Source organism: Orycteropus afer, unplaced genomic scaffold (genome assembly GCF_000298275.1).
Source record: "Orycteropus afer afer isolate SDZICR_OR568_19922 unplaced genomic scaffold, OryAfe1.0 scaffold00150, whole genome shotgun sequence".
Lineage (NCBI taxonomy): Eukaryota > Metazoa > Chordata > Mammalia > Tubulidentata > Orycteropodidae > Orycteropus > Orycteropus afer.
Window position 1 is genome coordinate 1,615,731 of NW_006921737.1, and position 22,250 is coordinate 1,637,980.

Sequence of the window (22,250 nt, forward strand, 5' to 3'; positions counted from 1 at the left end):
CTAACATTTACAAAATTTCAGGTGGCAGGATCTTGGCTATTGCAGAAGTTGACCTCCTTTGCAAAGAGGAAACTTTAAGTGACAAAACATGGCTGACCATAAATTTCCTGGAACATTTTGAACTAATAATAGTTATTTAAAAGTACAAAGTATTGAAAAAAAGGGTTAGTATTGAAAAAAAAGGTTAGTTGGGGGGGGGAGGTGCGGCTAAGAGTATGACTTAGCCACCAAATTCACATGATTAACACCATGTCTAACACCTGTACACGCTGAATAATCTCTTTCTAACATTGGCTATTTCTAACCACAAACTTGAGATAAACAGAGCAAGGTGGACAAAACCACATTTTTCTGTAGATGCTGTTTGTATCTAGTTCAAAGGTGCAATGTGAAATTTTTATAAAGATAACAGGCTGCACTTTACGACAGAGGTTGTTTTAAAAGACACAAAATGAAGTTACTTAGGAGAGATTTGGCCTATACTTTAGCTAGACGTTTTAGTCATATCAAGAGCTTTAGTTTTTAGAGTGTTCCTCCTCATGGTTCAGTGGTAGAAGTCTCACCTTCCATACAGGAGACTTGGCTTGGATTACTGGCTAGTACACCTCATGTGTAGCCACTACCAGTCTGTCAATGGAAGCTTATGTGTTGCAATAATGCTGAACAGGTTTCAGTGGAGCTTCCAGACTAAGACACACTAGGAAGAAAGGACTGACAATCTACTTCTGAAAATTATCCAGTGAAAACCCTATAGATCGCAATGGTCTGATCCACAGCCAATCATGGGGATGGCACAGCTTTTTCTTCCCTTGTGTATAGGGTCACCATGAGTCTGACTGGAGGCCAGCTAATGTCTATACCAGTTTGGGCCCAGAACTGTGACACACAGAAGAAACACAATCCCTGAGCTGAATATACTCACGATATGGTAAGATAACAGCCAGGTAAACAGATAAATCGGTGCAACACGAATAAAAAGAGCAATAATAAACAGTACAGATTTAGCGTGTGAACTCTAACAATGTGCCAGGCATTGTGCTCATCTGTTGTTGTTAGGTGCCATCCAGTCAATTCTGACTCATAGCAACCCTGTGTAGAACAGAATGAAATACTGCCTGGTCTTGCGCCAGCCTCACAATCCTTGCTATTCTTAAGCCCATTATTGAAGCCATTGTGTCAATCCATTCTATTGAGGATCTTCCCCTTTTTTTTTGACCCTCCACTTTACCAAGCACAATATCCTTCTCCAGGGCCTCGCCTGCAAACTTAAACATAAGCTTTGATTTTGTTTTTCTTTTTTGGCTTTAAAGAACAGAAATTTATTGTCTCACCGTTCTAGAAGTACTCATTTAGTCTGCACAGTAATACTTGCGGTATGTACTATTATCATTTCCATTTTACAGTTGAGGAAATTGACACTAAGAAATTAAAGAGAAGCTTTAGCTAGGGTTCAAATATAGAGCCATACTGAAGCAGTCTAATTGCTCTTAGCTCTCTGTCTGCAGATAGGAACAGTGTTATAAAGGCTCCCAGAAGGCCAAGGGTACATGTGTGCTGAGATATCTGCTAGGAACTGTTTCTGGCTGGAATATAGGCATTTGAAGGACACAGGTCAAGGGATAAGGCTGTTAGAGAGGTCAGTCATTCTGTCCAGACTCCTGAAGGCTTTGGGGAGCAGGAACGGTTAAGCCAGAGCTGGTTTACCAGCAGATTTGCATTTTGGGGAGCTCACTCAGGCTCATTATGGAGAGGAATGGATTAGGCCTAGAACAAGAAGAGTGGGGAGGTGGTTTGGAAGTTCTGCAAGATGAGATGGTGGTGTCAGAGTAATGAGGAGGAGGATGAAGAGGTTGGGACAGATTCAAGAACTATTTTCCAATTGCCATCAAGTAGGTGGTGCAAACGGTTTGCCCTTGACTACTAATGTAAAGGCTGATGGTGCAAACCCACTTAGCAGTGCTAGTACTATGGAAGAAGAGGCCTGTGATCTGCTTCTGAAAGGTCACAGCCAAGAAAACCCTACAATGAGTTCTGCTCTAACACACATGGGATCACTATCAGTCGAAATCAACTCAACAGCAACTAACAACAGATTCTGACTCATGGTGACCTCATGTGTGTCTGAGTAGAACTGTGTTGCATGGGGTTTTCAATGGCTGATTTTTCAGTCGATCACCAAGCCTTTCTTCTGAGTCACCTCTGAGTTAGGATAAAACTCTGCAACAGAAGCTGAATGCAAATATAAGGTCAAAGAGAATAAACAATGTTGCATATAATATCAAATAAAAAACAAATCCAGATTTAATGAGGAGAAACTTTATTTGAAAAGATTATTGCAAAGAGGGGTGGCAGGGAGGGTTGCAACAAAGGAAGTGAGACTATTGCAATAGGGAGACCACTCTGACCATAAGATCTGCCAGCATCCCAAGGGTTAAGTTAAAAAGGGGTTTTCTTATTGGAGTTGGGGCCACAGCAAATAATAATAACAACAGATTTCTTTTAATTGGGACAATCTACTTCTGTAGTGATACCGCCTCAGAAACCAAAGGAGTGGAATTGACTGCATGGCAGTTTGTTTGTTTTTTTTTTCTCCAGTAGTCCAGGTGATCTACTTCTGAGAAATTAGCCATTGAAAAGCCTATGAAGCACAGTTCTACTCAGATACACATGGGGCGCTATGAGTTGGAGTCAATGGCTACTGGTTACTGATTGGATACCTTCCACTAACTCCTATGAATTCCCAGGATTCTTGGACCCACGATAAATCTCACACAGCTGAACTTTTATGGAAGATTGGAGGGTTTTGATCCAGGGGATTTTTTTTTTTTTCCCACTGGTGCTCGCATGTTATATTTGAAACTTCAATTTCTTCACATATAAAATTAAGCCTTAAACCAGCGGTCCTCAACCTTGGCTTAACATTACCTATGAAGCTTTAACAGCTACTGATGGTTGGGCCACACCCCAAGACTCTGATTTCACTTGTTTAGGGTGGGGCCTGAAGTAGAGATTTGTAAAGCTCTCCCAGGAGATTCTAGGGTGCTAAGACGGAGAACCACTGCTTTAGAGCTACTTGCTGTTGCAGCTACCTGGAGGATCCAGCAGAGAGCACTGCTTCCTAGCTCATCCATGGAAATGTGAGCGCTGGAGATGGGGCCGCTGCAGGACTCCTTGAGAGAACCTTGACATTCTGACTCATGAATTATCAACCCCTTTGTGTTCTGAGATGCCTAGATAGTTACAATAAGAAGTAATAACTTGTCTATCTTGCTAGGTGACCTAGAGGTAAATCAAACAACCTCTCTAAACCTACATTTCTGCACTTTAAAAATGGGTAGGGGACTTAGCCTGTATTCATTCTTTCAATACATATTGAACCCTTCTAACAGACAAAGGAGCTCTGGCACAGTGCCTAAGACATTTGACTTCTAACCAGAAGAGTGGCGGTTCAAACCCACCAGCCACTCTGCGGAAGGAGGACGGAGCAATCTACTTCGGTAAAGATTTACCCCCTCAGAAACCCAATGGGGTCACTATGAGTTGGAATCGACTCAATGGTAGTGAGTTTGGTTTTTGATTTTACCTACCAACAGGGCTCTCAACCGTCTCTCAAATTGGAAGGGTGTCCACTTCCCTCCCTCTTCTCTGGATCCCTAGCTCTGTCCCTTCTGACCCAATCCAGGCTGCTCCTCAGTGAAAGGCAGACTCCCACTGAGTGATACCAATTTGCAGCCTCCCCAAGTGAGAATGAGATTTCTAATAGGACTGGCTGCCCACTGGCTTGAGGCAGGGTTAGGAGTAAACAGGAATTTAAGAGGCAGGAAATGGGCAAGAAGAGAGCAGTTTGGAGGAGGGGAAGGGAACAGCTAAGAATCAACAGCAGCACCCTCTGGGTAGAAGTGACAGTCTTGGTTCAGAGAGGTTAAGTGCCTTGCCAAAGGACACACAGCTAGCAAGTGGTAGAGGCAGGGTGAGCTCAGTTAATGAACTTGTTTTGGTGGTTAATTGCCTTCAAGTTGATTCTGACTCATGACAATTCCATGTGTATAGAGTAGAATTGCTCCATAGGGTTTTCAAACCTGTGACCTTTGGAAGCATACTGGCAGGCCTAGCTTCTAAGGTGTTTCTGGATGGCTTTGAACTACCAACCTCTCAGCTAGTAGTCAAGCACTTAACTGTTTGTACCACCCTGGGACTTCAGTCATATTTTTGTTGTTGTTTTGTTATGTGCCTTAGAGTTAGACCCAACTCATAGAGACCCTCCTTGGGTTTCTGAGGCGGTATCACTACAGAAGTAGATTGCCCAACCTTCCTTCGGAGGAGTGGCTGGTGGGTTTGAACCGCCAGCCCTCTGATTAGCAGTCAAGTGTCTTAGGCACTACGCTACCAGAGCTCCTATCATATTTTTAGTGTTCCCTAAACCAAAACCAAAAAAAAAAAAACTACTCACTGCTGTTGAGTCAATTCCAAGTCATAGCGACTCCTCCTTGGGTTTCCTAGCAGTATCTCTATGGAAGTAGATTGCCCAGTCTACCTTCTGAGGAGTGGCTGGTGGGTTTGAACCACCAACCTTCTGATTAGCAGTCAAATACCTTAGGCACTATGCTACCATTGTTTCCTAAAGAAGCATAATTCCTTTATAATTTAAACCCAATTTCAGTTTTTAAGATACTTCATTATTCTAAAGGAAAGACTTTCCCAGCCTTTTCTGCCTCCTAGGTCTGCTGATCAACCTTTCCCTTATTGGGCCCCAAGGCCCCAGTGTGCATGGTGCTTATTGGGTAGGGGAGGAGGGTAGGAATATATTGGAAAGGAATGGGGGGAGGGGTTGGCATTTGGGTTTGTTTTTGAAAAAAAAGTATCCTTATTGAGAGTATCATTGTGGAACTTTGTGAGCCACCCCCGCTCAACACACACTCAGACACACACACACACTAAAGCACTGAGAAAGAGTAGTAAATGCTTTTTTTAATCCCATGGTAGGGGCTGGTCTTCAAACACAGTTTCTTTCTGAGTGATACCTCTGAGCCTGGCAGAACTGAGTCAGAATCTGGGATGAAGAAGTTTCATGCACAAAATTATGCTCCTCACCCCTAGGGCAGGCACTTGATGAGTGCAGAGCTGCTAGGTCCTGCCGTCAGGCAGCTAGCCTCACAGGTGCCAGCACACACAGGTATGTCTCCCACATAGCTGCCAGAGCCCACACATCGTAGACACCTTGATCATGAGCACATGTCCCACTGGGCTGCATACACCATGAGAGCCCCTGTGTGTGTAGGGTCCAAAGGACCTCATACTGTGGGTGCCCAACCAAAAATGGTGGCTGGGTGGATGAGTGAGGAGGATTCCCTTGCCCTGCCCTTAGTCACTGGCGAAGAAGCTACAGGCTCCCTGAAGAGCCTGAAGTCTGTCTTTGCTTCTGGAGGATTCATCTGAGGCATAGCTGCCATGGGTGATCAGAGTGGTTTCCTGAGGCAGACTCTTGGTATTTTCTGGGAAACAGAAAAGGCATGGAAAAGGAAACCTGGAAGGAGGCCGTCAGAAGGCTCGGCCCGTCTCAGCCACCTTGCTGCAGTGGCCTGTACCATGTGGCAGACTGGGACTTGTTGTTGAGTGGCAGTGAGACAACAACAAAATCACTAGTCTTCCAAATGGAGCTAGCCATCCACGTCGGATCCAGGCTGGTTTTGTGAGGTCTTCTGTCACCACCACCACCCTAAGCAAGGCCAGCACTAAGTCCATGTCCTCCCACTGTCCCTCCCTCACCTACGAATTCTCTGAAGTCATTGCTCAGGATGGGGAAGAAATTATTTTCTTATTTTCTATTTTTCTCCCCTGAATGGTCTATGTCCTGGGTGGTACAAACAGTTATAACCAAAAGGTTAGTGATTTAAACCTAGTGACACCTCAGAAGAAGGCCTGTGGATCTGAAACACATGGGGTAGCCATGAGTTGGAACTGATTCAATGGCAACTTTTTTTTTTTTTCTTCTTCCTTTTGAATAATAGGGAGTGCTGGTGGCATAGTGCATAAGGGATTTGACTGCTAACCAGAAGGCTAGCGGTTCAAACCCACCAGCCACTCCTCGGAAGGAAGGAAGGTTGGGCAATCTACTTCCGTAGAAATACCACCTCGGAAATCCAAGGAGGTATTGCTATGAGTTGGAATCGACTTGATGGCAGTGAGTTTGGTTTTTTTGAATTATAATTTAAAAAAAAAGTCATCATCGAGTCTATGCTGACTTGCAGTAATCCCATGTGTGTTAACCCCTTGTGTGCTCCACAGGATTTTCATGACTGATTTTACAGAAGCTGACTGACAAGACTTTCTTCCAAAACACCTCTGGATTGACTCAAACATTCAACCTTGCAATTAGCAACTGAGACTAGTAACCATTTGGACCACCAAGGGACACCTTAACCATCAACACCCCAACCCACGGCCTGTGAGTTGATTCCGACTCATAGCAACCCAATAGGGCAGAGTGGAACTGCTCCATAGGATTTCCAAGGCTGTAATCTTTACAGAAGCAGATTGTTACATCTTTCTCCCACAGTGGGTTTGACCCACCAACCTTTTGGTTAGCAGCTGAGTTAACCACCAGGGCTCCTTTAACCAATAATAGGGGTTTTTATTTTCAACAGGAGGCAAAGGCTCTTTTCTTTTCCTTTTCTTCATTAATCACAAAGCACTGTACAATCATGGAGAAGGGAAAAAATAAAGAGCTCCAGGTAATGGAGACCCCTCTCTGCCAGTCCCCCTCCCCATACCCACAAGTTTTATAGTCCTGGCTGAGGGTAAATCCTGCCGTTACTTACAGAGCCATAGCTCAATCTGAAAAGAGGGTGGTGCTGGATGGGGCAAGCAGCATAGAAAGCAGAGGAAAGGGGAGGAAGGTTAGAGTCCTGGCCCAGGCCACCACTCTCCTCCAGCCCCAGGCTGCAGGCACCTTGCTGGGCTTCCCTGGTTAAACTCCCCCTGCCTAGCTAGTGGTGCTGATGGAGGGGAGGCACCCCTGTTGCCTGGACCATTCTCTAATTACTCTGGCAGGGCACATCTGCTCCTTAATTAGCTAAAGCCACAGTATCCTGGTGGCTCAGAGAACGCAGCCCTAATTGTATTTCTGCAGCCTCTGAAGGATAATTACCCTTCCCTATTGCTGCTGCTTTTAATTCTTTTTCTTTTTAATTGTAAACTCTTCCTCTTCATCCCACCCCTCCATCCTAAGGTTTGTTCTGTCCATCCAGAGCAGAGTATCCCTGATGCACAGTGGTTAAAGCATTCAGCTGCTAAAAAAGGTCAATATTTAGACCCACCAGCCACTCTGCAGGAGAAAGATGAGGCAGTTTGCTTCCATAAAGATTCACAACCTTGGAAACCCTACGGGGCAGTTAGTTCTACTCTTCCCTATAGGATAGCTATGAGTCGGAATTGACTTGACAGTAGTGGGTTTGGGTTTGGGTTGTCCAGAGTAGGGATAGGCTTGCCTGGAGAGAGTGAAATTGAGAGGCAGAAAGGGACATAGGGAGGACTGGCAGTGCACAGTTCTGGGGTCCCAATATCTTCTAGCTGTCAACCCTAGACAGGGCATAGTCCTGCTGTGGGCCTGAGAAAACTTCCAAGAAATTCTGTGGAAGATGTAAGGGAGAAATGTCCCTCCACAATAAGCTGCCAAGACACACACACACCCATACACACCCACACACACACCCACCGTGGGGTGCTCACTCTGAAATGCCAAGCTGAAAGGCAGCTGAGACCCCTTAATAATAGGGAGCTAACCCATCAAGGAAGAGAGAAGGATTTGCTGTCTATAATTTCTTTAAAGGAGCTCTGGTAGCATAGTGGCTAAGACACTTGCCTGCTAACCAGACGGCTGGCGGTTCAAACCCACCAGCCACTCCTCGGAAGAAAGGTTGGGCAATCCTACTTCCGTAGTGATACTGCCTCGGAAACCCAAGGAGGGGTCGCTATGAGTCGGGGCTGACTCGACGGCACATAACAACAACAACAACAATTTCTTTAAAAATAAATCAACATAATAATAACCTATGTCTCTTTGCTATTGAAAACCAAAAACCAAACTCACTGCTGTGGAATTAGATCAGACTCATAGTGACCCCACCTTGGGTTTCTGAGGCAGTATCACTACGGAAGTAGATTACCCAGCCTTCCTTCCGAGGAGTGGCTGGTGGATTTGAACCACCAGCCTTCTGGTTAGCACTCAAATGCCTTAGGCACTATACCACCAGAGTTCTGTTGCTACTATTGAGAGAGGGCTAATACATCATCCTTGGTGTATTGTTTCAGTGACAAAGATCAGAGTGCTAACACTAGAGAAAAGGCCAAGGTACAAAGTGTTAACAGGAGAGGTTAGTGTCCTAAGTATTTCCAGGAAAACAAGTCTTCCTCAGGGAGCTCTCAAATAAACTTCAGGTGTAAATAGACAAATGGCACAGTGGTTAAAAGCATTGGCTGCTAACCAAAAGGTCAGTGATTGGAACCACCAGCCACTCCATGGGAGAAAGATGAGACAATCTGCTTCCATAAAGATTTATAGCCTTGGAGATCCTATGGGGCAGTTCGACTCTGTCCTATAGGGTCACTAAGAGTCAGAATCTACTCAATGGCAGTGGGTTTGAGTTAAAAGGACATTACAGAGTTTGGAGAGAAGCTTGACAGCTCCCTGGACACTACTTTTCAGAACTATCCAAGCCAGCCCACGTGAGCAATCCTGGCTCTAACCACCAAGTGGCTGTCCTGCTATAAGCTCACCATGAGAGCAGGGACTGTTTTGCTAACAGTTATATTCCAGTGTCTAGCACAGAGTTTGGCTCATCGTAAATGGTTGGCAAACAGACAGAGTTCATGAGATATGAACACAATAAATCCATTTCCATCAGCCTTTTCCTTGCAGGTCCAATGATGACAGATTGAGCCTGACCATAGTCCCAGTTTTCTAAAATTCTTTTACTCTGGGCTTTGTCTGTGTGTGGGGAAGATGCATGTAACAAAAGAGGCTGCCATAGTCTCAAAGAAGAGTACATTGAAAAAGTGACCTACCCTTGAGCCCACCCACTTTCACTCTTCACTTCTCGTTTCTTTCCTCTGAATTTAGAGCTGTCCCCTTAGCAGTGCTTGTTTCCATGGTTTCCTCCAATCCTCTCATCTCTTTTACTTCATGACATTAATGGGTGACAAGGATCTTCAGTGTGGCCACTCCATGTAACAGTGGTGATAATTAACTGAGCCTTCATTTATCTTTTGTGAAGAGGGCTGGGGAATCTTTTGATTTGGCTTTATTAACACATCTTTCCATGAGTCAGAATTGACTCAACAGCAACTAAGAAGAACAGGAAAACAGAGGGAGGGAGAAGTGGAAAAGGGATCAGGGAGAACTGAAAAGGGTTCATTATCATAAATAGAAAATTAAGAGAATTGCCTTAATACTAATGCAATTCAATTCAAACATTTGTTGAGCCCCTACTTTAAGTACTACCATTAGGAGCTCTGCTGGCGTAATGCCTAAGGCATTTGACTGCTAACCAGAAGGCTGGCAGTTCATACCCACCAGCCACTCCTCGAAAAGAAGGTTGGGCAATCTGCTTCCATAGTGATACCACCTCAGAAACCCAAGGAGGGGTTGCTATGAGTCGTATACAACTCGACAGCAGTAAGTTTGGTATGGTTGGTTGTTACTGTTAGATGTTAGATTCTAACTCATAGTGTCCCTATGTACAACAGAACAAAACACTGCCCCATTTAAATACTACTAAGCTGTATAGAAGGAGCTCTGGTGGCGTAATGGGAAAGGCATTTGGCTGCTAACTGGAAAAAGGTCAGCAGTTCAAACCCACAAGCTGCTTTGTGGAAGGAAGATGACGTGATCTACTTCTATAAAGATTAAAAAAAAAAAAAAAAACACTGCTGTCGAGTCGGACCCGACTCATAGCAACCCCTCCTTGGGTTTCTAAGGTGGTATCACTATGGAAGTAGATTGCCCAACCTTCCTTCTGAGGAGTGACCGGTGAGTTTGAACCACCAGGCTTCTGGTTAGCAGTCAAATGTGTTAGGCACTATGCTACCAGAGTTGGAAACCCTATGGGAATCGCTATGAGTTGGAATCAACTCAGCGGTGAGTTAAGCTGTATGGAATCAAAGATGCATGCAACATAAAAATCAATAACTAGTTGCCATCGAGTTGACTCTGACTCTCAGCAACCCCACGTGTGTCAGAGCAGAAATGTGGTCTATAGGATTTTCAATGGCTGATTTTTCAGAAGTAGTTCATCAGAGCTTTCTTTCAAGGCACCTCTGAGTGCACTCAAATCTCCATCTTTTAGTTAGCAGCCAATGTGTTAACTGCTTGCAACACCCAGGAGTCCACATGTGATACATCTAATAATGAAGGGCTTATATTCCAGTACTGGGACATTGGTTCTATGGAAACCCTGCTTTAGAGGTGGCTCTTGATAGTATCATCATGGTCAGGCAGCTGTTCACTACCAATATCCTCCTCCAGCCACAAAACCAAAAGAATACTGACCAAGGGGTTCTGTACTCATACAAAGGCTCCTCCTGGCTATTGTCAGATGACCTCTGTCTCAGAAGGATGGAACTTTGGCTCCACTTCCTTTTAGAGAAGGGGGGATCAGTATCTAGTGCCAGCACCCAATATGACTCTCTGGTTCAAAGAGAATGAGGAAAACAGACCTGCCCAACTCCAAGTCAGTGAGGGGCTGGGATAATCTTCAATCCCAGGAATCATTCATCACTTACCTGCCAGAAGCCCTCCTGAGAAGTGATGGCTCTGCCCTCACATTGAATCATAGGCTCACCATCTTCATCCATCCAGCTGTTTTTCTATTTGACACTGGAAACTGAGGCCATAGGGCAGCTGTGAGGAATAAAATAATGGAAGTGGGAAAACACATAAAACCACCAAGAGTACACCAAAACTAGGCAGAGTGAATCCAAAAGCTGAGATATCCGTTCTTCGTAGATAAAGCAGCTTGGCTCTCTTCTGGCTTCCCATCTTCAATACCCCAAATTTCTACTGAATCTATAAGCCTGAGGACCAATTCTATGCTTTTAGGGGATATCAACCAAGAATCTCTGGCTGGGTCCTCAGTGCACTGATACCAGTGATCTGCACTGATCATGTTTTAAAATGAAAAATAAAGTAAAATAAAGGACCTATAGTACAATATATTAGCCAGATGTGTTCAAGAATGCTTCAGATACCTAGGTGGAAACTTCATTCTTGCAAGCCAAATGTAATCTGGGGTAGCCAAAGATCTCAGATCTTGGATCTCAGAACTTGGAGCTCTGTCCTCTGCTACAGGATGAACTAAGGCAGGTTCAATAATTCTGGATACCCTGATCACTGAGCTAGTCAGGAAAGGATAAATGGCATTTTCTGATTGGTTGGCAAAGCACTACATGCCAACCAATGAGAGAGTGTTTCTCATTTACTGGGCAATAAAATCTCATCTTGAAAGTAGACCTTTTGTCCCTAAAGAAAATGAGCAGAAAAAGAATTTTAAAAGGATACTGTTGCTATGGGTATTAATGATGTGATCAATGATGGCTGCCCAGACAGTTCATAAAGGAAGGCACTTCTTGGGGATGAACAGTATGAAAAACAGACCAGCTGTCTGGTCTGGACTAAAAGGAAGTTTCCATAGTAACATATGAAGGAAAAGTATTTTAATGTCAATGTCCCTAAAACTATACTAGTCAGACCACAGAGGACATTTTTGGCCTTAAACTTAGATTGAAATTATAATGATTTTTAAAAAAATTGTAATAGTAATGAGTGAAAGAAAAAGACAGAGAAGAGGAAAGATAGGTATGTTTACTGATGGAGGGATCACAGAAAAAGATGTAACACTTACTGCCTGAAATCTGGAGATTTCCTCCATCCTTCTGTTATCAAATGATACTCAAAACTAAACTACTGCTGTGGGTCAATTCCACCTTATAGTGATCCCGTAGTTCAGAGTAGAATTGCCCCCATAGGGTGTCCAGGGATGTAAATCTTTACAGAAGCTGACTGCCACATCTTTTTCCCACAGAGTGGCTTGGTAGGTTCAAACATCCCACTTTTTGGTTAGCAGCCAAGTGCTTTAACCACTACACCACTAGAGCTCTTCAAGTGATAGCTCGGTTTAAAACAAGGTTTTGTTTTGGAAAGAGAAAGTGCATGGTTCTTACAGAGAAGTGCTCTAGATGAAATAAAGCACAGGACAAAGGTGGTTCTATTAACTTATTGGCGATTTCCCTTAAATTGTTCCGAGAATGTTACAGCTGCCTTTGGAAAATTATGGGTAAAATTATTTCCCACCCAGATGTTGCAAATGAACACAGGTAGACAAGGCTGACAAGGTGAAAAGCAGAGTCAGTGCCTGTCAATCAACAGAATTGGAATAGAGCAAGAGCAGAAGCTTTAAGTGGTGTGTCTGATAATTATGAAGGCAGTGCTGGGGAGGAAGAATTGAGAAAGGAACGTAGGTGATGCTCGTTGCTATCTGCTGAGAATTTCCTTTCCACTTACTTACCTGTGCTGTTAGTGCAGTCTGTTGGACAAAGTGAGAAGGGCCTTTCTAGAATCCAGACCCTCCCAGCCTACTTAAAAATATGAGGAGGGTGTTTCTGGCAGGGGGAATGATGACTGCCAATCCAGGAAAGCCTCTCTCTACCAAAGACACTCTTGGACAATTTCTGTTTCATTTCTGTTCACTTATGAACAGGTGCGATGTTTGGCATTTAAAGTGAAAAAATAGAAAGGCAAGAGATGGGTACCTGCAGCGTAAAGGGGGAAAAAAACAACCCACATTGCAAATTTCAGAGAAAAGTCAGAGTAGCATACTATTCTCTAAAGGAGAAGGCCGTTTGCAATGGTAGAAAGGTAACTGCTTTGCCTTGAACATTGTGTTAATAAGAATAACTCACATTCCAGAATTTCCTTTTAAACCCTAAGGATTATTCCAGAACGGTTGTGTTTCCCACCCAGCCCCAGGAAGGCGTGGGCTCCCCAGCAGATATTTTAAAAGAATCACGGTGCTCATGGATGATAATCAGTGGCCAGAGCCTCTTCACTAACCGTAACCAAGGCAACAGGAAGCAGAGACTGCGTCTGGTTGCCTGGTAACCACACTCTAGTGCCCCCGTCCGGTCCGCTCTCTTCCTCCCCTCTGTTAGCCCTCTTCTCTCTGTTAGCCCTTTTGTGATAACTTCTCCCCTCAGTGGCCTTTTTTTTTTCCTCCCTGGCAAAACAGTGATGTCTGCTCCTCATACAGAGTGCTTTGGGCTTCTAGGCCTAGAAGTGAGGATCTTGATGTGCATGTTAAACACGTTTAATCTACACCCAAATATTGGGACCTCGATCAAAGTGCTTATCCCGGCTCCCATTATCATCTCCTTCCACTAGCAGTTTTTCCCTTCATTCACTCCCTTCCGTCTTTAAGGCTTACCAAGGTTGTGGCCAAGACAGAAAGAGAGAGAGAGAGATAGGGAGCGAGCGAGCACAGGACATGGTTCCCAGAACATCCTTCACAAAATACCTGTAGTAGATTGTCTCCAAGCGTCTGCCTAGCACTTGTAGGCGCGCCTCTTAACTGTGGCACCGTGCTTGCACTTAGCGCCACATTTTTCCACTGCTGGGATGAAAAGGGAGCTAGAGTGCCTTCCTAGAATCCGGCACCAAAACGCCTGGAGAAATGAGGGCGACAAGTCACTTCTTCCTCAACGAACCCTGCCTCACTTTCCGGCCTCTCCGCTGGGATCTGAGGGACTGGGAGCGCAAGCGGCCGGGGGCCGCGAGCCTTTGGAACCTACCCTGAGAGCCCTTGGGACGGGGTGCTGTCCGTGCTCTGGTGCTGAAGCTGGAGGCTCCAATTCACCTGTGACCCTTCGGAAACTGGATTCTGATCTCGATGTAGCACTTTATTCACCGGGTGTAAAGGTGAGACTAGGACCGGACTGCGCCAGATGCACTTTTTCAGCAGCCCGGGCTTCCACCAGAGCGCAGCATCCTCCCCTCCCCCCGCGTTTCTCCATTCCCCTCCCCAGTTAATATTTGCAGCAGGTAAAAGAACCTTTTACAGTGAATAATTACTCAGTAGCCTCTCGATTACTATGGGTGTCTGCAGGCGCAGTCCCGGGACTTCTGGCGCTCAGACCTCGGGACGTACCTCCCTTTCTCCTTGAAGACTAGCTAGCCATGGCAGGCAAGGCGGGGAGGCGAGGTCTGAAACACCATACCCGACCACGTCTCTGCTTGCTAAAGGTCCGTTGCATCTGGAATCCCAGGGGAGAGGAGCGCGGAAGACGCGGCAGCCTTGGTGGGGTGGGGGAGACTCCCAGGTCAGCAGAGCTCTCATTCCGGAGGCCCATTTCCGAAGGGACGCCTGACGCAGTGAGACAAACAGCAAGCCAGGTTTCGGCATCGCCGGGTGAGTGAGTCCGAAAACCGGTAGGAGCACTCTGCCCGGAGCTGCCTCGCGTTTCCCAGGTGCCCTCCCTGTCCTCAAAGCGCGGGCTCGGCACTTTTGACAGATGCCAAGCGCCCCCCACCCCAGCAGCCCCAGGCTCTGCTTTGAGAACCCAGCCTGAGGCGGCTGCTACTCAAATTCCAAGCCCTTTATCTGGAGGAAGGGATTGGGCAGGAGGCCCTGGCCGCGATTTTACCTGGAATGGGTCGCCACCGCCGGGAAAGAAGACCGCTGCTCTCCACTTCTTTCTGCAAGAAAGCCTCCTCTCCAGCCCGCCCCTAGCTCCTCGCTTCTCTCGCAGGAGCTGCAGAGCAAGGGTATGGGGAGTGGGAGTGGGGTTGGGGTTTGAGGAAACTGCTTCGTGAAGCCACTCTTGAATACTTGCCTCTCTCAGGCCATCTGTCCTATCCCGAGCGGTGGCCGCCCAGCCAGTGCTGGAGGAAAGTCTGGAGTCCCGGCAAGGTGTTCCTCTGAGCAAACAGTAGCATTAACTGCGGGGCCAGGGGAGAAACAGCAGCTTTAAAGCTGAGACCAACCCACAGGTGGCCTGTCCGGGCCTTGGACGTTCATGACGTCATCCAGAAGGCAAGCGGAGTAGGCGCTGGAGAGGGTGTCACCGCGCTTCACAGCAAAAGTCCTCTGTGACCATGGCAACAGTTTGTGGAAGGCTGGGGGGCCAGCACCTCTCAGCCTTCTTGTTCTCTCCTTCACCTTCGGTGGGCTCTGGGATCCCGCGCTCTGCTAGGGAAGAGGGCGCGGGTTTCCGTTAGTGCTGGAGCTAGCCTTGCCGCCCCAGGCAAGGCGGTCCCTAGAGCCATTCCCGGGTTTACCTCTCTGCCCTCGACATTGATTCTCTGCTCTGACCAAGCAGGGCAGGGGAGGAGCTTCTAGACTTCAGGGAGCCAACCTGGGGAGTCTGCAGACCCCTGGTGGGTGACCACTTGGAATCCTTCATTTTCATAAGAATAATTCCTATCCCCCCCTCCCTCCCCACCTTGGCAGGTCAGACCCTTTGTCCCCACCACATACAGAGAGGTTCTCCCGGGAGGCAAGATGTGAAAGCTTGTCCTTGTCACTCAATCCTTGTAGAGCAAGGAACCTGAGTGAGTACAACAGGCAGCGCCTACACAGAACCATCTGTCCAGTCCTTGCCTGCACACATGACAAAGGCAGCTCCAAACCCAGCCTATTGCTTCAGAAAACAGCCAAACTAAAGAAACACAGCATGCCCAACATGGACCTATTGCTTATCCAGGGGTCTCAAATTGGCCATCAGTGGGCCACCAAGGTGGAAAGATTTCACACTGAAATCTGAGTTTTCCATTTATCTTGAATGTAGGGCTAGCATTCTGCCTAGGCAGAGAAGCACCCACTCTTGTAGGTAGGGCTGGGGTCTGCAGTCCATCCCAGGGTCACCTTCTCCTTTTTGTCTGTGTCAACAAGGACCTTTACTATCAACCTTATCCTGTTTTGTTTTTTTCCTAAAGAGAACATTGAAATATTTTGTCCCATTGCACTTACTGAAGGAGCTCTGGTGGTGTCGTTAAGGCATTTGGCTGCTAACCAAAAGGTTGTTGGTCTGAACCCACCAGCTGCTCCAGGGCAAAAGATGAGGCAATCTGCTTCCCTAAAGATTTATAGCCTTGGAAACCCAGTGTGTGTGTGGGTGGGGGGGTGGGGGCGCGGGGGTTTGCTATGAGTTGTAATCAACTTGACAGCAGTGAGTTTGGTTTTTTTGGTTTACCTCACTTACTTACTTCATGAATGTCATCTTTTGGGCCTGGTAATCATTTAAGTTGTCTGTCCTTGTGTCCCCCACACCCTTTATTGACTGTGCTCTTGCCCAGCAAGAGCTCCTGATAGCTTCACTTAGGTTGTAATTCTTGCTTCCTTACTAGCTATCTGGTGCCTAGAGGTCCACCTGTGGACTGAGGGGTAGACATCTGTGCTGCTCACGTCCTGACAATACAGGGAGCCGGATGTCTCCTGTGAGCAAGGTTGCTTTGTTTTACTTTGTGTATTTTATGTTCATGTTTCAAAACATGCAGGTATTTGGAAACATTTTAAAAATCATATTTTTTCATTTATCACTTAGATATTTGGTCACACACATAAAACATTCTTCACAGTTTTAAATTCAAGGAATATTGTGATTATTAATAAATATATGGAAACAATAGGAAGAGGAACAAATTTTTTAATCACCCCCAGGCCCTCTATTTAAACATGACAATGTTTTACATTTTCTGGCTGGCAGTTTAGGAGACCTAGTAATTAAACACTTGGCTGCTAATCAATAGGTCAACGGTTAAAGCCATCAGTGACTGTGAGAAAGATGTGGCAATCTGCTTCCGTGAAGTTTACAGTGGAAGAAACTGTAAAGCAGTTCTACTCTGTCCTATATGATTACTGTGAATTGACTTGAGGGCAAGGGGATTTTATTTTTTATATATATTTATTTTGGTTTGGCTGGCAGTTTAAATGCAGTTTAAAAATATTCATGTGAATAAAATCAGCTAACCAACAAATAGACAAAATCACCTCTACCAACAACAGCAACGAACCATATAGCTTTGTCTAGTGCATTCTCCCTCACACAGTCACCCTGGAGGCAGCCATTGAATACGCATTTTTATGTATATGCAACAATGGAGAGGGGATCATATTTCTTCCCCCTTCGCAGTAGAATTTCCTCTGAGGAGAAGCAGGCTTGTTCTCCTCTCCAAATTGTCTACAAATTTTGGTGAAAGTGAAGGTAACTTTGTACTAGATCAGATCAAAAGCTTACCCAATATATATTATTTTTAGCTTATCCTGGGAAATCAGGACGAGGGGTGGGGGAGGAAAGATGCCACGTCTGTCTCTCGATAAGCATCTGTTAAGTTGCTGGGTAGTTCATGCAGTGCTCTCCCAGCCCCTCTTCATTTGGCCTGATTTTGTACCTTCACCCAGCACATTTTTCTCAGTCATTCCATTTGTGAATCTTAGAGCTCTAGGCTGTAGATGAAAGGAAAGTAACATCCATTTTATCTTTATAAAGTGCTTGATATTTCACCAAGCATTTCACATGGTATGTTGTTGTTGTTGTTATGTGCCGTCGAGTCGGCCCCGACTCATAGCGACCCCTCCTTGGGTTTCCAAGGCAGTATCACTACAGAAGTAGGATTGCCCAACCTTCCTTCCGAAGCTGCTCATTTTATAGTTGAGGAAGCAGAACTCAGATAGTTTAAGCCACCTGGCATTACCAGTGTTCTTCCTGCTGGAAAAACTCAATTGTTTCCCCTAAATCAATCATCAAAATTATTTATTAAATTGTCAAAAGGATTAAATAGGTAATTCACACAAGTGTAAAAACAATCAAAATACAGACACTCAGAAATAATTTTCAGCTTTATTTAAAATATGTAAAAATAAAAATTATGACAATATGGAGTACCATTTTCCATACGCTGAATCAACAGCAAAAGTTGTTTGGTTTTTTTTTTTTTAAATCTACTTCCCAGTGCTAGAGAGGGTGTAGTGAAATGGGTACTCATACTTTGTGGATGTTAGAAATTAGTTCAATTCATTGGCAAGTAATTTTGCAATTTGTGTCAAAAGTCATAAACATGTTCACACCCTTTGAGCCAAGTATTCCTCTTCTGGAGGTCTATTCTAGTAAAATAATCTTAAATAGAGGAAAAGCTAGATGCAGAAATGTCTTCATTGTAACCTTGCTTAACATTTTAAAAAATGGAAGCAACATAGATACCCAACAAGAGGGGACTGGGGCATCATCTACTGGATGGATGGATGGATTTGCTCTACCACCCCCAAATCTATGTCTCTGTTGAATATGTGAGAAAAGGAAATTCTTATGATATAATGTTAAGCAAAGAAATGAGCAGAACGTAGAACTGCTGGTATAGTTACAATTAAAGTGACGGCTTTAAAAAACGAGCATATAGAAAAAATAGGATAAAGCTACATCAAAGTGTGATAAAGGTTCTGCTGAAGTATAGAGATTAGTTGCTTTTTTATTTTCTTTTTAATCACACTTTCCAAATTTTCTGAAATTTGATTTTATGTGTAGCTTCCAATATTAAAATATAATATGATAAAACTATGAAAGTAGATAGTACTTCCTAGACATTTATTACTTATCTAGCACTGTTCCAGATAGGCAGTAATTGAGACAGGTGTGGAGACTGGGTCCCAGACCCTGCGTAGGTTGGGTCAAATCTTGCCTGCGGTATTCAGTGACCATGAGATGGTCTGACATTATTAGCAAAAAGCTGATAAGGCATATTTTGTTGTTAGTAGTTATAAATACTCCATCAGCCCAGCTGGCCTCATCCTCCTCTCCATTAAGTTTTCTTCTCTTCCTCTTATCCACTTCCTGACCATTCTGCCTTCCAAACTTATTATTAATGATGATGATATTTACCTTATATATTTAATAGTACTTCCTATTTCTCATATCTAATGAGAAACCTTATAACCTTATAGCCACATAACCTTGTAAGAACTACAAATAAAAAAGTAGCAAACACTGAATTGTCCTACCATTTAATTATCACAACTCTGTAAGCGTAGGTATTTTCACCCCCAGTTTTGTTTAACCTCTGTTTAAGTAACTTAGCAGAGTCACATAGCTCATAACCACTGGATCCACCATAAATTTGCACATTCTCTCTTTGGAGAAAAGATGCAGGCTAATTATGGAAAACAATTCTTCAGATTAGGCTTTAACTGGAGACCAGATTGGCAACTCAGCTGACCTTCACCCATAACTTCAGGGCTTTGAACAGGTTCATTCTGGTTTGACCCTCTGCTGAGAATTTGCCTTTCCACACCATATATACTGAATCAGAAGGAGCTCTAATGAGATGGTGTTTAAAGCATTCAGCTGCTATCTAAAAGGTTGGCTTTTTGAGCCTACCAGCTGCTGCATGGGAGAAAGACGAGACCGTCTGCTCCTGTAAAGATTTAGTCTTGGAAACCCTATGGGGCTTGTTGTTGTTGTTGTTATGTGCTGTCCAGTCAGACCGACTCATAGCGACCCCTCCTTGGGTTTCAGAGATGGTATCATATGCAAGTAGATTGCCCAACCTTCCAGTTCTGCTTTGTCCTAAAAGGTATCTATGAGTCAGAATAGACTTGATGGCAGTGGTTATACTGAATTAGAATCTACATTTTAACAGGATGCCCAGATGTATACATAAGAATCACCTGAAGACTTGTAAGAATTACCTGGGGATCTTGTTAAAATGTAGATTTTGATTTGGTATATGTGGAATGGGAATACAAATTCTCAGTGGGGGTCAAACCAGAATGAGCCAGTTTGAAGCCCTGATCCCTATTAACCAAATAACAATAACCCTGGGCACTGCCGGGTTCCTCAGTCTTCTCATCCTTTTACTCCTTAGAATTTGTAAGCTCTGAATTAGATTCCAGAAGATTCTGTGCAGATCAGGCATTTTGTACCAAATTTGGGGTGCGGTGAAATTTGAAAATGAAGTTTTTCTCGAAAGGATATTGGATTGGAGGTGCCAAGGGACTCACTTGCTGTGTGATGGCTAAGAAGGCGCTGCTGGTCTCATGATAACCACCACACAGCTGAATGTGGAATCTGAAAACAGTGTGGTAAATACAGTTATCACACCCATTTCAAACACAAGTTGAGCATCACAGGGAACTGGACATCTCTCACCTTTCTTGCCAATTGGGTAGCCAGTTTTGCTCAGCCTTTGCCAGATTACCAAGAGAGTTTTTTCAATTTAATGTTAAGAACAATCCCAACACCTGGTAAATGTCATTATATCTGTAGATCAGAGGAGACTGTTCTTTAAAAATAAAACATAGGAATGCATAGGTAAGAAGGACACAGGAAAGAGGTAACCACAGGGAAGAGGTGGGAGGGGAACTGTTCTATTATGGGATTGTAATTGGTGCCAGAAAACAAAATGTGTTAAATTATTGAGTGTAAAACATACCTGCTTTGTAAATTTCCACCCAAATCACAATAAAAAAATTCAAAAACAAAACAAAACATAATATTGGCAAAAGTGACATTACTTCAGAAAGCAGTTCTTCTAGAATCTAGACTAAATCTAATAATGGAGAACTATAAATATGTTTGGCTTCTTTGTTACTGAAGTACTTTCTTTTTTTAAATAATGTTTATTGTGTTTTTGGGAAGGTATATCTGAAGTACTTCTGATGGTCCAGCTAATCTGGAAAATTCTAAAAAAGAGGTGTAGGGTTATTCCTGGATAATATAAAAACCTTAAAGAATGGAAAATTCATCATTTGTCTGGAGTATGAAAATGTTTCAAATTGTATGATAAAAACCCACTGCCATCAAATGAATTCCGACTTATAGTGACCCCCATTGGGATTCCAATGCTCTAAATCTTTAGGGAAGTAGATTGCCTCATGTGGAGCAACTGGTGGGTTGAATCGCTGACCTTGTGATTAGCAGGCAAATGCTTTATCCACCACCAGAGCTCCTTACATTGTATCATTGAAGATTTTAGAAAGCTAAAAAGCAGGTGATTATAATGTTTTGTAAATCCATAGTTGTTCTTTAGGGAGGTGAACAAAATGAGGACTCAGGAGGACAAATGATAGCCATTGCTTCATTTTTTTCCAACAATTTGTTCAACAAATATTTATTGAGTACATAGTATATGCTGGATACTTTACTGGTACCTCAAACACCAAGATGAATAAGACAAGTTAAAGGTCAACTTCAGCATCACAGTAAATTGAGCTGGTCCACACCCCCTTTTCCTCCAATAGACATATTCGAATAAATGGTGGATAAAATATAATGACAAACAAAAAGTATTAGACAAACTTGCAAGAAATATGAGCAATCTCTGATCAGTTATGAAGGAGCTTTGGTGGTGCGGTGACCACCAAAGGAATTTGGCTGCTACCCAAAAGATTGGTGGTTTGAACCCACCAGCTACCATATGGAAAAAAGATGAGACAGTCTGCTTCTGTAAAGATTTATAGCCTTGGAAACCCAATGAGGGTTGCTATGAGTCAAAATTGACTCAGTGAGAGTGAGTTTGGTTTTGGTTTGGTCAGTTATGAGCATAGGAGCTAATTGCAGTGGTGGTTCAGAAGGATACGAAGATAAACACTGAGAGTAGTAGACAAGACAGGTGGTTAAAGCCCCAAAGAAGACAAAGAAGCTGGAACCAAGCTGGGACCTTGGTATGGCTACTCTATCAGGGAAAAAGGAGCAAGAAAACTCCATCCAGAGACACAGAAACAGCAAGGAAGATTGCTGATTACTTTGGCTCTTGAGAGAAATTCACCTAATTCCTCACTTACAGCATGGTGTAATAGTTAAGGTTGTATGTCAACTGGGCAGGGCCATGATTCTAAGTGGTTCAGCAGTTACGACATAGTTATCCTCATGATTAAGAAAGCCAGGAACTCAGATAGAGGACCAGTCAGCTGCAGGGATCCAGGTGAGGAGAGGGAACTCAGGCACGCCCAAAGCAGCAGGGTGGGAGAGTGGGAGAAAGGGGATAAAAAAGCCAAGAATTCAGACAGGAGCAGTCAGCCTCAGGGATCCAAGTGGGGAGAGGAACTCAGGCACACCCAAAGCAGCAGGGCAGGAGAGTGGGAGAAAGGGGATTAAAAGGCCTAAGAATCTGGACAGAGGAGGAGTCAGCCACAGAGACCCAGGTAAGGGTGGTGCAAGAGGTTTCCAACAGGGAGGCAAACTTGTCTGCCTGTTTGTCCTACTGTGGTGAC